Source organism: Canis lupus, chromosome 2, assembly GCF_011100685.1.
Source record: "Canis lupus familiaris isolate Mischka breed German Shepherd chromosome 2, alternate assembly UU_Cfam_GSD_1.0, whole genome shotgun sequence".
Taxonomy (NCBI): domain Eukaryota; kingdom Metazoa; phylum Chordata; class Mammalia; order Carnivora; family Canidae; genus Canis; species Canis lupus.
This window is the reverse complement of record NC_049223.1, coordinates 5,764,911-5,778,174: the sequence shown is the minus strand read 5'-3', so window position 1 is coordinate 5,778,174 and position 13,264 is coordinate 5,764,911.

The following is a 13,264-nucleotide window of genomic DNA, read 5'->3' as shown; positions in this document are numbered from 1 at the left end:
AAAATTTTTCTGTAAGTTGGGAAATATGTACAGATAGCGGTAAATATTGCTGATACGTTAAAGTAGAATGAAAAAAACTCGGGAGTTCAAGACTGTTTCTGAAACCTGGTTCTGTCACAAGTATGTTTGGTTTGGGAAAGTCTCTTCAACTTCCTGTGTTTACATTTCTCAACCTGAACAATGAGAGGTTTAGGGGAGATAGTATCCCAGGACCGCTCCAGTTCTAGGACTAAGGGGTGTGTGTGTATGTGTGTGTGTGTGTGTGTAAAATTTCACCCTGAGTTTGAATGTGTTAAACTATTTTTGCTAGAATGTATACAACTAAGCAAACTATTGGCAAATTTAAAATTATCTAGAGGAAGAAGACACACAAATGAAAGGGAATAACAGTGTGATGACTAAGCCCCATTCCCTTGATTTTTTGTATGTTTTGTCCTAAGATAAAATTATGGAGTTCTCAAGTTCTGGCAGAAAAAAAAAAAGTCACAGAAAATGTACTTCAAAAAGCAAAATGAAGCTAGAGTCATGTCCTGAATCAGAAGTTGGAAAGCAGTTTGCTTTCTGGATCTTGTTCCTTGCTCAATATCTCATTATCACTCCTTGCTGGGAATGAGTGGCTCTGCTTCTTTAAGAAGAAGTAGCTCTTAATGTCCATATAGCATTAAAGACTAGTCAAAATATCTTGGGGAGACCAAGTTTTAAATGAACTTTATAATCCTAAAGACTAATGGGATCAAACATAATAAATGTAAAGTCCAATTATGTAGTAAGATCAGGGGACAATTGATCCAGAGTCAATTTTGAATGACAAATGCCTACCCTTCCAGAATGATCCACGGAGTATGACAAACCATATTCTCCCTTGATGTTGCAGTGAATGTCAGTTTGGAGAGTAGACAATTACTACTATTCAGAAAAGAAATAGCATGAGTAACACAAATTATATACTATTGCTTTCTCCACTTTAATGTTTACAACTTTCTCACTTTATTTAAACATAAAAAGGATAGCATCAATTTATTTATTTATTTTTGGATAGCATCAATTTAAAATTGATTCAGTTTTCCTGAGATCTGGCTCATTTTTCAAACAGGCATTATATCCTATTACTTCACTATACATTGAAAGAGCGGATCTTCTCAAATGCATCATGGTTTCTTTGCATTTTATTTCTCTGGTAATTATCCCCTGTTGTTTCATAAAGCTGTGTTTAACTTAAGAAATTTTTATTAGCTTTGATCTCAAGGGGTAGGTGAAATACTGGGAATGGAGCAAAGAGAGCTCCATTGAAAGCCTGTGTTGTATAAGCAAAGGAGTTTGGTTCCCTATAAGGGATAAGAAAATATTTGTAGCAGGCAGCTGATATAAGAAAGTTAAATTTAGAATAATTTTTTTTTCTGAAATCCCTTCCTAGTTCCAATTGAAATTAATGAAACTCAAGCTTCCCATTTGGCCTGGGACCAGAACACAGAACACAGTAGCCATAGCATCAGCATGAATGGTAGAGATTCTAAGATATCTCGGGTTGGTCCTGATGAAGCCTTCCAGTATACAATTGGAAGGAACAGGATTATGTCCAGGTGGCTCAGCATTTTTTTAAAGAGATGTATATCTATGGGGCGCCTGGGTAGGTCAGTCAGTTAAGCGTCTGACTCTTGATTTTGGCTCAGGTCATAATCTCAGCATCTGTGCGGAATATGGAGCTTCCCTAAGATTCTCCCTCTCCCTCTCCCTCTGTCCCAACTTGCTCCCATCTCTCTCCCTCTCTAAAAAAACAGAGAGAAAGAAATGAATATCTAAAGATAGTAGAACAGACAGTAGAAGTATAGCTAATAGCAAGAACAAAAGGAGGGCAGGGCTAACACTAGGCAAAACTTTGATATTGACAAAAATATGAACAGACCCAGCTTAATACTCTGTGATATGGTGTAGGAGGCCAGTATTTGGTTTATCTCAATGATATAGATGTCATCAAATATAATGTAAGCTATGTTGGCTCTCAATATCTTCTATATGACTAAAGAAATCTTTCATTTTAATTTTGATAGTGCATGTAAAAGTCATAGGTTTCTGTACTAGTTCTTTCAAAAGAATCAATAGCAAACTGTAATTTCTTGGATGTATGAGATGAGGTGGGGGTGGAGCAGTAACTTGTTTTTTTAGTTCCCAGGACTCTAAATCAAGGAAAGCTTTATCTGACAGAGGGACTGTCATGAGATGAACACTGAGATCCACAGAGTGACTAAATAGAAATTTACTGTGTTTTCCTTGGAAAAAAAAAGGGGTACATGAGTATTTTTCTTGATGAAGGAAGAGAACAAGAATATGGACTGTTTTAGAATGTGTGATTGTTCCCACGCCTATACAGCTTTCCCTATGAGAGTTATTCTACGTACATCCTTGCCCACTGGCATGTGACTTGCCAGGCCTTCCTGGGGAGGAAGGTACTCCCTTTCCCCCACTGACTTCAGGCTTGGACACATTCAAGCAGAACTTTCAGAATTTTCATGTGGTTCTGGCTCAGCTGTTTTCTCTCTGCCTCAAGAACAGCATGCCCTAAATTGATACTTCTCCTCTGGCCTAGATCTCAGAATAAAAAAGGCATGTGGAGCAGAGCCACACAGAGCCCAGCAAAATCACAGTAGTTCCATAGCCAACACATAATATAAGCAAAATATGAAACTTTGTTTTTGTGAGCTACTCAGAATTTAGAGTTGTTACCACAGTTTAACCCAGTCAAAGCTGACTGATACTGAAAGTCTTTTCAATTGATTGACCAAACTGTAGCTAAACTCTATCATTATAGTCCTTGCTTTGGACCTGTCAACCATGGAGGTATGTGAGGAGGAGGCAATGCCACAAATAGAATAATTATTGAGGAGAAAAATGGCCTTTGATAGAGTAGGAAACCATCCTATTAATAAGGAATCCATTCTTTGAAGGGTCTGTATCATAATTCCACTCTACCTATTGCTTGAGGTGACGAATGAGTAGAAGGTCCATTTTAAATACAGATTCTAAGTCTACTCTTGGAATGGACAAGCTTTATAAATACTATAGAGCCAGTGATACTACAGGTCTGAACTTGTTTTGGTATAAACCTCTTCATAGTGGGCTTTGGGTACACAGAAATTTTTAAATTTATAATGGCACTGCAGGAAAAGAGAAATTACAAAGTGAAGTAATCTGCCTCTCATGATGAAGTATATGATACTATGATATCCACCTTGGGGAGTGCACATTGAGGGACAGAGTTCAATTTTCTGGTTACTTTCAACCAATTTACCTGTGTGGTCACCCTTCTTAAAACTGACATTGCAGAAGGTGATGCTCTGAGACATAACAGCAAGTAGCCTGGATTTTGTAGTCTGGATTTCTGTTTCTGTATATTTTATCCCCTTGGTCTGAGATTGTCACTGCATTTTTTAGGCTTTCCTATGATATAACATTAATATAATTTGCTTGTTTGATGTTGAGAATATACATTTGACCCTGAACAGCTAGAGAGAGATGATAAAGCATAATGAGTGGTTCTAAGTGGTAGTTTTAACAAAGCAATTTGTGAAAGCCCAAAATTTTCTCAAGACTATTCCTTTTATACATTTTGCAATCAAGAGTCTAAGACAAAATCCAAAGGAAACTGAGAATAATACCATCATGAGGATATAATCCTACTTTTTCCTAGAAATGACAATTTTTAAATTTTTATTTATTTGAGAGCAAGAGAGAGAGAGAAAGCACAAGCTAAGGAGGAGGGTACATGGAGAGGGAGAAGCAGACACCCCACTGAGTAGGGAACCCAACATGAAACTCAATCCCAGGACCTAGGATCATCACCTAAGCCAAAGGTGGACACTTAAATGATTGAGCCACCCAGGCACCCCTAGAAATGATCATTTAAAAGTAATATTTGAATTAGACAATTCCAGTTTGTCTGAGAGAGACTCTTTCCAATATTAAATTCAAGCCAGAAGATCATGAAATGATAGTCTATTTCACTGGTTGTTGGTTCACTGAGCCCAGCTCTCCACAATGGGCTAACATTCCTTTCCAACCAAATCAATTCAGTGAGTTTTTATTGAACACTTTATATGAATTGAGAGCTGAGCCTTGAAGATCACGGTCCCTATCTTTAAGATATTTGATATTCTTTCTGAGTCCATTCAGTCCCCCCAAATAAACAGAAAGTTGTTTATGGATTAGTATTCAAATAAACAGTTGTTTATGGATTAGGATTCAAATCCTAATAACAAATACCAAAATAAACAGAAAGTTGTTTATGGATTAGGATTCAAATCCTTTTGAGTTTGGGGCACCTGGGTGGTTCTCAGTGATTGAGCATCTGCCTTTGGCTCAGGGTGTGATTCCTGGGTCCAGGAATCAAGTCCTGCATCAGGCTCCCTGTAGAGAGCCTGCTTATCCCTCTGCCTTTGATACTCTCTCTTTCCATATCTCATAAATAAATAAAATCTTTTTAAAAACACACACACACAAATCCTTTTGAGATCAATTTATAGTTAAGATATTAATATTTGATAAAAATCTATAACCTTGTTTATCTACCTTATCTGTGAGACCCCTGGTAAGCTTCCTCCAAATGAGTGGGGTCTAGTCCATTAAAAGCTGAAAACATTTGTGTCCTCAAGATTCTATTCTCTTTGGCTAACGCTTGACCTTTTTGGAGCATCTTAAGTAACAAGGATATAAAAAATAACCTGGCATTCACGTAGCACCTCTTTCCTCAGCTCAAGAAGCTCATTGCTCTAGGAATTCCCATAGCTGTATACTCATCTGTGTGTCCTCCAAAAGGCACATCCCATTCTATGACCAATCATACTCACTCTCATCTTTCAGTTTATCAAGGAAGTATTTATGTGCTTCTTTCCACCTTCATTTAAATTAACACAATTCAAAAAAAATAAAAAATAAAAAATAAAATAAAATAACACAATTCTAGGGGTGCCTGGGTGGCTGAGTCAGTTCAGCATCTGCCTTCAGCTCAGGTCATGGTCTCAGGGAGACTCCTGACTGGAGTCCCCAGTCAGGCTCCCTGCTCAGCAGGGAATCTGCTTCTTCATTACCCTCTGCTTCTTCCTTACCCTCTTCCTTACCACAGCACCCATGCTGTGCTTTCTCTCAAATAAATAAAATCTTTTAAAAAAATTATAAAATAAATAAAATAATGCAATTCTAGTAATCTGTTTGCTTCATTTGCATCTCAAACATAAACAGAAGTAAATTGTTCAGTATCTACTCACTGCTTAGTAGCCATACTTCCTTGGTTTTTAAAATTCTCCTTTTAAGCTTCATCTGACAGATATTTTGATTCCATCATCTTGACTTTTTATTTCAGTTTTTGTTTTATTTGCATTATAATACCTGTGTTTTCTATGTGTGGGAAGTCTAACAGCCTCAGGGTTCAGGAGCAGCCCCAAACTTGGATGTGAGCTAGTGGTTGACAATGACTGGCAGCCGAAATAGCCAAGAAATGCTGCATGTAGAGAAAACAGGTAAAGTACAGAAGGTCCAGTGGGAAAGAAGAGCCTGATGTCAATAGATGAGGTTGTTAAAACCTAGTGCCAGGAGTATCAAACTGACAAGTATCAGAAAAGGAGGAGAGGAGGGAGGAGAAATAGGAGGCAGCAAGGAATAATAGCAGGGGTGAATAGTGACAGGCTCAACAAAACGCAGACAGACTTTTCGCCCCAAGTGCCCTCAACAACCAGGGCCACCTGGGGTCCTGAAATGTAGAGACAAAAAACAAACAAAACGGAAACTTGAACAAACTCTGAAAATCAAGATGCTATTGCACAATAATTATACATATAACCAAATACTCAGCACAGTTGCTTTGCTCTCCTTCACACCTTTATACAAAACATATACCACTAGCATCCCCACAGAATCAAAGAGGCCTCCAATCACCAAATTTACATTGCGATCAGCGTAAAATGTGTCACGCTCACTGGAAGAAAATGTACCCTCTTTCCTTAGGAGTTTACAGTCCAGCAACTATGAAAGGAATCTAACAGAAATTTATGGTTGGTAAAAAGCTGTATTAAAAAAGTTTTAATTTTTTGTGAATCAAATCCATGACAAGTAATTCTGAAATAATTAAAGCAGTTTTCTAGAAAATTACTTTTAAAAGAAAAAAAAATCCAGCAACTATCCCTAATATCAACTTAGCTTTTTAATTTTCATTTAGAATATTCGATTTGCTTAAAGGGATCTCAGATCACCATATAATCAAGAATAAACTACTGTACAATCTGAAGCAGAATTGCCCTACACTTAAGTACATAGAGAAAATGCAGTTTCCCCTATTCTGCTCTTCTTCCCAGCTTCACCCTTCTGGGGGACAGGGACAACTTTGGTTGGAAAATTATTAGTATTTCAGTTCCTTCTAAACAAAACACTTTCCTTTTTCTTTGTAAGCATTCTTTTCTCTCTTTTCTTTTTTACTGCAGTAAAAACACTTAACAGGAGGTCTACCCTCTTAAGCTTTTAAATGCATATAACACAGTATTGTTATCTGTAGGCACAACTTTCTACAACAGATGTCTGGAATTTATTCATGTTGCATGACTGAAATCTTATTTTATTTTTTTTAATAATAAATCTATTTTTTATTGGTGTTCAATTTGCCAACATACAGAATAACACCCAGTACTCATCCCGTCAAGTGCCCCCCTCAGTGCCTGTCACCCAGTCACCCCCACCCCCGCCCACCTCCCCTTCCACCACCCCTAGTTCGTTTCCCACAGTTAGGAGTCTTCATGTTCTGTCTCCCTTTCTGATATTTCCTACCCATTTCTTCTCCCTTCCCCTCTATTCCCTTTCACTATTATTTATATTCCCCAAATGAATGAGAACATATATTGTTTGTCCTTCTCCGATTGACTTACTTCACTCAGCATAATACCCTCCAGTTCCATCCACGTTGAAGCAAATGGTGGGTATTTGTCATTTCTAATAGCTGAGTAATATTCCATTGTATACATAAACCACATCTTCTTTATCCATTCATCTTTCGTGGGACACCGAGGCTCCTTCCACAGTTTGGCTATTGTGGACATTGCTGCTAGAAACATCGGGGTGCAGGTGTCCCGGCGTTTCATTGCATCTGTATCTTTGGGGTAAATCCCCAACAGTGCAATTGCTGGGTCGTAGGGCAGGTCTATTTTTAACTCTTTGAGGAACCTCCACACAGTTTTCCAGAGTGGCTGCACCAGTTCACATTCCCACCAACAGTGTAAGAGGGTTCCCTTTCCTCCCAATCCTCTCCAACATTTGTGGTTTCCTGCCTTGTTAATTTTCCCCATTCTCACTGGTGTGAGGTGGTATCTCATTGTGGTTTTGATTTGTATTTCCCTGATGGCAAGTGATGCAGAGCATTTTCTCATGTGCGTGTTGGCCATGTCTATGTCTTCCTCTGTGAGATTTCTCTTCATGTCTTTTGCCCATTTCATGATTGGATTTTTTGTTTCTTTGGTTTTGAGTTTAATAAGTTCTTTATAAATCTTGGAAACTAGCCCTTTATCCGATATGTCATTTGCAAATATCTTCTCCCATTCTGTAGGTTGTCTTTTAGTTTTATTGACTGTATATTTGCTGTGCATCCTTTGCTGTGCAAAAGCTTCTTATCTTGATGAAGTCCCAATAGTTCATTTTTGCTTTTGTTTCTTTTGCCTTCGTGGATGTATCTTGCAAGAAGTTACTGTGGCCGAGTTCAAAAAGGGTGTTGCCTGTGTTCTCCTCTAGGATTTTGATGGAATCTTGTCTCACATTTAGATCTTTCATCCATTTTGAGTTTATCTTTGTGTATGGTGCAAGAGAGTGGTCTAGTTTCATTCTTCTGCATGTGGATGTCCAATTTTCCCAGCACCATTTACTGAAGAGACTTTCTTCCAGGGGGTAGTCTTTCCTCCTTTATCGAGTATTAGTTGACCATAAAGTTGAGGGTCCACTTCTGGGTTCTCTATTCTGTTCCATTGATCTATGTGTCTGTTTTTGTGCCAGTACCACACTATCTTGATGACCACAGCTTTGTAGTACAACCTGAAATCTGGCATTGTGATGCCCCCAGCTATGGTTTTCTTTTTTAAAGTTCCCCTGGCTATTCGGGGTCTTTTCTGATTCCACACAAATCTTAAAAAAATTTGTTCTAACTCTCTGAAGAAAGTCCATGGTATTTTGATAGGGATTGCATTAAACGTGTAAATTGCCCTGGGTAACATTGACATTTTCACAGTATTATTTCTGCCAATCCATGAGCATGGAATATTTTTCCATCTCTTTGTGTCTTCCTCAATTTCTTTCAGAAGTGTTCTATAGTTTTTAAGGTATAGATCCTTTACCTCTTTGGTTAGGTTTATTCCTAGGTATCTTAGGCTTTTGGGTGCAATTGTAAATAGGATTGACTCCTTAATTTCTCTTTCTTCAGTCTCATTGTTAGTGTATAGAAATGCCACTGATTTTGGGCATTGCTTTTGTATCCTGCCACGCTACCAAATTGCTGTATGAGTTCTAGCAATCTTGGGGTGGAGGCTTTTGGGTTTTCTACGTAGAGTATCATTTCATCAGTGAAAAGGGAGAGTTTGACTTCTTCTTTGCCAATTTGAATGCCTTTAATGTCTTTTTGTTGTCTGATTGCTGAGGCTAGGACTTCCAGTACTATGTTGAATAGCAGTGATGAGAGTGGACATCCCTGTCTTGTTCCTGATCTTAGGGGAAAGGCTCCCAGTGCTTCCCCATTGAGAATGATATTTGCTGTGGGCTTTTCATAGATGGCTTTTAAGACATTGAGGAATGTTCCCTCTATCCCTACACTCTGAAGAGTTTTGATCAGGAATGGATGCTGTATTTTGTCAAATGCTTTCTCTGCATCTGTTGAGAGGATCATATAGTTCTTGTTTTTTCTCTTGCTGATATGATGAATCACATTGATTGTTTTACGAGTGTTGAACCAGCCTTGTGTCCCGGGAATAAATCCTACTTGGTCATGGTGAATGATTTTCTTAATGTACTGTTGGATCCTATTGGCTAGTATCTTTTTGAGAATTTTTGCATCCATGTTCATCAGGGATATTGGTCTGTAATTCTCCTTTTTGGTGGGGTCTTTGTCTGGTTTTGGAATTAAGGTGATGCTGGCCTTGTAGAACGAATTTGGAAGTACTCCATCTCTTTCTATCTTTCCAAACAGCTTTAGGAGAATAGGTATGGTTTCTTCTTTAAACGTTTGATAGAATTCCCCTGGGAAGCCATCTGGCCCTGGACTTTTGTGTCTTGGGAGGGTTTTGATGACTGCTTCAATTTCCTCCCTGGTTATTGGCCTGTTCAGGTTTGCTATTTCTTCCTGTTCCAGTTTTGGTAGTTTGTGGCTTTCCAGAAATACATCCATTTCTTCCAGATTGCCTAATTTATTGGCATATAGCTGTTCATAATATGTTTTTAAAATTGTTTGTATTTCCTTGGTGTTGGTTGATCTCTCCTTTCTCATTCATGATTTTATTAATTTGAGTCTTCTCTCTCTTCTTTTGAATAAGGCTGGCTAATGGTTTATCTATCTTATTAATTCTTTCAAAGAACCAACTCCTGGTTTTGTTGATCTGTTCCACAGTTCTTCTGGTCTCGATTTCGTTGAGTTCTGCTTGAATCTTTATTAACTCTCTTCTTCTGCTGGGTGTAGGATCTATTTCATGTTTTTTTTTTTTTCTTTTTTCTCTAGCTCCTTTAGGTGTAAGGTTAGCTTTTGTATTTGAGTTCTTTCCAGTTTCTGGATGGCTGCTAGTATTGCGATGTATTTCCCCCTCAGGACTGCTTTTGCTGTATCCCAAAGGTTTTAAATGGTAGTATCTTCATTCTCATTAGTTTCCATGAATCTTTTTAATTTTTCTTTAATTTCCTGGTTGACCCTTTCATCTTTTAGCAGGATGGTCCTTAACCTCCACGTGTTTGAGGTCCTTCCAAACTTCTTGTTGTGATTTAGTTCTAATTTCAAGGCATTATGGTCTGAGAATATGCAGGGGACGATCCCAATCTTTTGGTATTGGTTCAGACCCGATTTGTGACCCAATATGTGGTCTATTCTGGAAAAAGGTCCATGTGCACTTGAGAAGAATGTGTATTCAGTTGCGTTTGGATGTAAAGATCTGTAGATATCTGTGAAATCCATCTGGTCCAGTGTATCATTTAAAGCTCTCATTTCTTTGGAGATGTTGTGTTTAGGAGACCTATCGAGTGTAGAAAGCGCTAGATTGAAGTCACCAAGTATAAGTGTATTATTATCTAAGTATGTCTTAACTTTGGTTATTAATTGATTGATATATTTGGCAGCTCCCACATTCGGGGCACATATACTGAGGATTGTTAAGTCCTCTTGTTGGATAGATCCTTAAGTATGATATAGTGTCCCTCTTCATCTCTCACTACAGTCTTCGGGGTAAATTTTAGTTTATCTGATATAAGGATGGCTGCTCCTGCTTTCTTTTGAGGACCATTTGAATGGTAAATGGTTCTCCAACCTTTTATTTTCAGGTTGTAGGTGTCCTTCTGTCTAAAATGAGTCTCTTGTAGACAGCAAATAGATGGGTCCTGCTTTTTTATCCAGTCTGAAACCCTGTGCCTTTTGATGGGGTCATTAAGCCCATTCACATTTAGAGTTACTATTGAAAGGTATGAGTTTAGTGTCATCATGATATCTATTCGGTCCTTGTTTTTGTGGATTGTTCCACTGGACTTCTTAAAGGGGAATTTTAAGAGTCCCCCTTAAAATTTCTTGCAGAGCTGGTTTGGAGGTCACATATTCTTTCAGTTCCTGCCTGTCTTGGAAGCTCTTTATCTCTCCTTCCATTCTGAATGAGAGCCTTGCTGGATAAAGTATTCTTGGCTGCATGTTTTTCTCATTTAGGACCCTGAATATATCCTGCCAGCCCTTTCTGGCCTGCCAGGTCTCTGTGGAGAGGTCTGCTGTTACCCTAATACTCCTCCCCATAAAAGTCAGGGATTTCTTGTCTCTTGCTGCTTTAAGGATCTTCTCTTTATCTTTGGAATTTGCAAGTTTCACTATTAAATGTTGAGGTATTGAACGGTTTTTATTGATTTTAGGGGGGAATCTCTCTATTTCCTGGATCTGAATGCCTATTTCCCTTCCCAGATTAGGAAAGTTTTCAGCTAGGATTTGTTCCAGTACATATTCTGGCCCTCTGGCCCTTTCCGCGCCCTCGGGAACCCCAATTAAACGTAGGTTTTTCTTCCTCAGGGTGTTGTTTATTTCCCTTAATCTATCTTCATGGTCTTTTAATTGTTTGTCTCTTTTTTCCTCAGTTTCCCTCTTTGCCATCAACTTGTCTTCTATGTCACTCACTCGTTCTTCCACCTCGTTAACCCGCGTCATTAGGACTTCTAGTTTGGATTGCATCTCATTCAATTGATTTTTAATTTCTGCCTGATTAGCTCTAAATTCTGCAGTCATGAAGTCTCTTGAGTCCTTTATGCTTTTTTCTAGAGCCACCAGTAGCTGTATAATAGTGCTTCTGAATTGGCTTTCTGACATTGAATTGTAATCCAGATTTTGTAACTCTGTGGGAGAGAGGACTGTTTCTGATTCTTTCTTTTGAGGTGAGGTTTTCCTTCTAGTCATTTTGCTCAGTGCAGAGTGCCCAAAAACAAGTTGTATTGGGAAAAGTAGAAAAAGAGAGGAGGGAAAGAAAAGAGAAAAAGAAAAAAGGAAGAAAAAAAGAAAAAAAAAGGGGAAAGAAAAAAGGGGTGGGGGAAACAAACAGAAATCAAAAGCAAAAAAAAAAAAAACACGGGGGAGTATCTTCTGATTCTGTGTACTTTAAGTCCCTTGGCTTCCCCTGGAACTTGTCCGTCTAGCTGGTCTTCTGGGGGAGGGGCCTGCTGTGCTGATTTTCAGGTGTTAGCACTTGGGGAGCTGCTCAGCCCCCTGCCTGGTGCAGGGCTCCGTGGGGGTTGTTTACCCCGTGAGGCCCCAGGAGGAACAGCCCCAGTGGCGGGGCAGCTCTGGAGCCCTGGAGTCAGCTCCCGCAGTAACTCCGGAGCTCTGGGTCTGCAGGGGCCTGGAGGCTCCAGGGCGGGCAGCTGATCTGCTCAGCTCCGGGCAGGAGCGTCCTCGCTGTCCTGGGCCCTCCCGGCCTCTGCCTGTCCCGGGGGAGGCCGGATCCTGGGCTGTGTCCCGGCGCCCTGTGCTCCCCGACCTGCGCTGGTGGGTTCCCGCTCCCGGCCGCGCAGCCCTCCCAGCGGAGCCTCTTCCTCTGCCCAAGCCCCTCCGAGCTGCTCCGGGTCCCGCCGTGCGCTGCAGCCCTTAGGGAGCTCGGCGCACTCTCCCGAGGCGCAGGTGCTTGTTACTGTCCCAGGGAGCCCGAGGGCATCCCCGCCCTCCTGGGTCCTGCTCCACCTCCCTGGGAGCCCCTCTCCGCCCGGGAAGGTCGGTGCAGCTCCTGCTCCTCCGGGACGGGGCTCTCCTGTCCTGGGGACACTCGCCCCGGCCTCAGCCCGGCTCCTCGCGGGCCCCTCCCCCTCGGAGGCCTTTGTTTCTTTACTTCTTTTTCCCCGTCTTCCTACCTTGATAGATGCGTGAACTCTTCTCACTGTAGCATTCCAGCTGGTCTCTCTTTAAATCTCAGGCCGAATTCGTAGATTTTCAGGATGACTTGAAGGTTATCTAGGTAATTTGGTGGGGACAGGTGACTTGGGGACCCTACTCTTCTGCCATCTTGTGTGTCCACCGACTGAAATTTTATACACGTTGTTTAGCAACCCCCCATTTCCCCCTCCCTCAGCCCCCTGCACCCACCATTTTATTCCTTGCATCTGTGGCTTTTACTGTTTTACATGCCTCATGCAGTGGAAGCACACACTATTTGTCCTCCTGTGACTGGCTTATTTCACTTAGCATAATGTCCAGCTCTGGTATGATGAACTTCCGTGTAAATAATGATATATTTTGCCCCTCCCCTTCTTCTCTCCAGTGCATCCGGGTGTGAGAAGGGTCTTGCTGGGTCCTCATAGTGAAAGGGAAACATGGTCCCTGGTTCTGACCAGTTAATATTCACTGGGCAGGTGATGGAGGAGCCACCTCCATCTGGTCTTTTATAATCTGCACTGCTGCCACGCTGGGGCCTGTACTCCCAGAGACTTGGCCCAGGTCTAGAAATCCCTCTCTTCAGCCGTTGGCAATGTTTTACCCCAGGGCACTGCAGTCCACTGATAGGGACTCTTAGCACCTCCACATCTCATAACT